Here is a 4,497-nt window from a genome sequence, read left to right as displayed (position 1 = left end):
AAGGGCATCTAGAGCAAGCGTCTATACAAACACAGCGAGGACAGTCCCAGCAAGCAATGGCACCACAATGGAATACGAATGCGGGAGTCCCACAAGCATCCATGCCCACGATAGGGAATATGACCGTGATAGGAGGAAATCCTTTCACGGGTGCTGGGATGAATTTATATTCACAATGGGACAGCTCAAAGAGTGACCTGATGTGTTCAGTACTATCTGTGACACCAGACCCCCAAGGATCAGGGTAAAGATAGATGGCAAGACATTTTTGTTTCTTATAGAGATTGGAGCGACTCGTTCCTGTGTTCGAGAGGGAAAATTCCAAATGTCTGGCATTGTCATGAATACGCAGGGATTTTCTGGGGCTACAAGTTCAGTTCCTTTTACTGATGAGTTATCAGTTTCTGTAAGAGTACATGATGTGTCTATGCCACTATTGTTTTCTCGACAGACACCAGTTAACATATTAGGACGTGATCTGATGACAACATTAAACATGACAATATCTTTCACTTATAAAGGGATTGTGCATTCCACTCCAGGAATACATCTTCTGAATGTAAGAGAGTTAATATTGGCATTTGCAGGCCAAAAAGCATTACGAGGAGTTCCCCTAGACCTGGAAGTATTTTTGTATGGAGTAACTGTTCTGGTAAAATGGCTCCCCAGAATAGTAGGTCAAATATTGAGAATACCTGATGAATTTTTGTTTAGACCAGAAATAACTATGGAGGGTCAATACAAACAGGTAATTCCCATAGAGTTCGAAGCAGCAGCAGTAAGAGAAGAAAGAGTGATTTTCCATGGAACAGATGATGAGGGAAGAGGATGGATAGCAGTGATAGCTTTTGTTGAATGATATAGATTGACAATCTTGACAGACGAGTAGTTGTTTAGAGATGATTATTCAGACGATGAATCTGTACTTTTTCATAAATCCTACTTATTGGATTGAAATAGAGAGTAGAGAAATATCACAGAGAATGGCATTAGTGAAAAGAAACTGTTGTTTTTCAGGAGGTCTGAGAAAAAGTGCCGAGCATCCTGAGGTCTAGTAGTCCTTATGATGTTGGACTACTGAGTGGAGTAGGAGCCGTTACAATTAAGCTTAAGGCTGGAGCTATGTTGCCATGAGCAAAGCAGTACCCCATATCCAGAGAAGCAGAGGAAGCTATATTTGAAACCATTTCCGCTTTAATGCAGCAAGGAATATTGGTGCCATCAGAAACTCTATGTAACATGGCTGTGTACCCCATGAAGAAATCAAAAGGGGGGTCATGGAGATTTATTTAGGATCTCCACCCTCTCAATGATATTGTTGAAGCATGGTTTCCTTCAGTTCCAAATCCAGCAAAAATATTATGCAATATCCCAGTCACAGCTAAATATTTTACAGTAATAGATTTAAAAAACGCATTCTTCTCAATTACCCTTCATGAGGACTCACAGGATTTGACCCCATTTTCGTATAGAAATCAGCACCTAAAACATACTTGACTTTCTCAGGGGTACTTTGAGTCCCCCTCCATTTTAAATACAGTACTCCATATGGACCTATGTAATGTACAGCTTGAGAGTGCAATAATTCAGCACATAGATGATATATTAGTGTGCATTGGGACAGAAGAACAATGTAGAAGAGACTCAATTCAACTCATGGCCATCGTATCAGAGAAAGGATATAAGGTAGACAAGGAGTTCTACAATATTGTCAGGAAGAGATCCTGTGCATAGGACAGTTAATCTCTCAAGACGGCAGAAAAGTAAAGACCTGAGAGAGCAGAGGCAATTCAGAAGACTCCTAAACCCGAGACAGTAAGGGAAATGCAAACATTTCTAGGCCTGTTTAATTACTGTAGGGCCTGCGTTTTTGATTACAGTACATATATTCAACCACTTTTAAAAGGACTCAAGGAATCACCGGTGGGCAAGAACATGATTATATTTATAGAGGAAATGACTGAGGGATTTGAAGGATTACAAAGTTTGATTTTTACAGCCCCTGTGCTAGCAATCCCAGATTATAACAAAGAGTTTTGTTTGTTTTCACATTCAAATGGAGAGGTAATGACAGTAGTCCTTACACAGAAAACAACTTTAGGACATGGACACAAACCATTAGCTTACTAGAGCAGGATTTTAGACCCAATAATGAAAGGACATTACCCTTGCGTACAAGTTTTAGCTGCTGCCGCTTTTGTATTTGAAAAGGCTGCAAGTATTACAATGGGGTGCCCAATGATGTTATTTGACAAGCACTCCCTATTTGCCATTTTAGAGAAACCTAAAAGTGCATTGACTACACAAAGAGCATCAGGATATGTGGTAATTATTTAAAATCCAGCAATTAAAATTGTTAGGTCTAGAATAGTGAATCCAGCGACATTTCTAGCAGAGTTGGTAGGGAAAGAGGATCATGTACATGTTTGTACAACGTATATTAATTTTTATGAAATTTCCCATGTTAGAGAAAATGCCCTCGGAGGGGGGTTCTCTTTATTGATGGTTCTTCAAAAATTGACCAGACAACTGGCGAAAGGCGTACTGGGACAGCAGTAGTCAAGCTAAAAAAGAATTGTGAATTTGAGGTAGTGACAAGCACGAGATTGCCTTAGCATTGTTCATCACAGGCTGCAGAATTAGTGGCACCCATTGCCACGCTTCAGAGATATGAGAATGAGGAAGTGACAGTATACTCTGACTCTGCCTATGTGACATCAACCGTACACAAAGGATTGTCATGCCAGAAAAGGAGGGGTTTCCTCCGTGCAGATGGCTCACCTGTGCAACTTGCACTGTTATTGAATATGCGTATTAAAATATTGAAGCTTCCATTGGATATCGCAGTCATGAAGTGCGCAGTCCATACTAAAAGGACAGATTTGATTTCTCACTGTAACAAAGCCAAAGACGTTGAAGTCAAAAGGGCAGCATATTTCACAAATATTTCTGATTTTGAAGTAGAGAATGTTGAACAATTGTCAATATGCTATCCATTGTACAGTTAATTGAACCACAAGGTCGAGCTCCATATGAAGAGCAGGACTTATGGAGAAAACGTGTGTGTTGTTTATCCCTCAAGAGAGGGTCCTGAGAATGCCCCTCATCCCCCATATATTCATGTCAAGACGAAGAGCCATAAATGCTCGAAGCCACCCATCTTATTTAGGACGAATCCCTATTGCACCTATGATTGACAAGTACACAGAAAGGTATGCTTTCAGTCGGCCATACAGACCGAATTCTGTAGACATCTTCACAGGTATAGGACAAGAAACATAGATCATGGACGTAAATACCCTTATGGACAGTCTCGACTAAGCACCAAGAAGCCTCAATGCTGATGTCATTAGTGACACCACGACGTAGCAATGTTAGACATGAAGCACATTTGCAGTCCTGCACCGCATTACAGAAACATACATTCACATACATGAAGAACTATAGCTAGAAGACAGATACATATACATACGGTCAATGCTTTTATTATTTTTCACGTGAGCCAAATGCAGTAATGCAGAACCGCAAAGCACAATAGATCCTGATCAAGCTTGCAGATGCTTAACCTGAACAACCCCATGGGACTACAGGAATATATATGGAACCTGATAGGACCATGTGCGACTAATGGAAAGAGTACTTAGATAAGCATGAACATCTAGACTTTATATTATACATCTAAGGGAAATTACAGAAGGCCCAAGAGCCTCAGAGACTGAGACTAGGAGAGCTGATTCAGGCGGCACAAGGCACGAAGCAGGCTCACAGCCTAGGTCAGAAATACTCAGACAAATTCCAATCTCCAGACGACAAGGGGACCATCTGCACAGAAACAGATTAAATCCCCATAGATGCAAGTTGGAGAGTTCAATTTTGTGGTCCCTAAGCACGTGGTACAGCCAAATGAGACAATGGACAGTCACCCGTGGTGGAAAGCGGAGCCGATCCCAGTAAGGCAGGCATGGGCGGCAACAAGAGTTGCAACGTAAGGAGCACATTCTCATAGGCAGAGGTGGTACACACAAGTTACAATGCAGATACATAATCATTCACATAACCTTGAAGAGGTACACAGAGGGCTGAGAACCTAATTGAGTCAGAGGCCTGGGGAGATCAGCTCTAACCAATCACAGCTTATAAAGCCAGGGGTGGATGGCAAAGGATATGAAGCAATGCTAAGACCCTTACTCTGCAACAATGTGATAGATAGTTTCTTGGGGATGGGACAGGCCAGCCACCTGACATGCAAGGACCAGTAGAATAACACGTATAGGGTTCTCCTATAGGTAATAGTACTCTCGATACCCAATCCTCTATAATGATAGTTTTTTCGGGGAAGGGCCAAGGTGATAACGACATCCTTGTACAAAACTGAACCGCACACCATGGAAAGCTGAGATGTGCGGGAGAATTCACATTGTCTTGCATTGATCCCTGTTGGTTTTTATTTACAATAAACCACAGTTCTAACTTGCAGTTGACTGTATATTCTGGGGT

Source organism: Ambystoma mexicanum, chromosome 4p, assembly GCF_040938575.1.
Source record: "Ambystoma mexicanum isolate Mex_15411 chromosome 4p, UKY_AmexF1_1, whole genome shotgun sequence".
NCBI lineage: Eukaryota > Metazoa > Chordata > Amphibia > Caudata > Ambystomatidae > Ambystoma > Ambystoma mexicanum.
Note: the sequence above shows the minus strand (reverse complement) of the source record.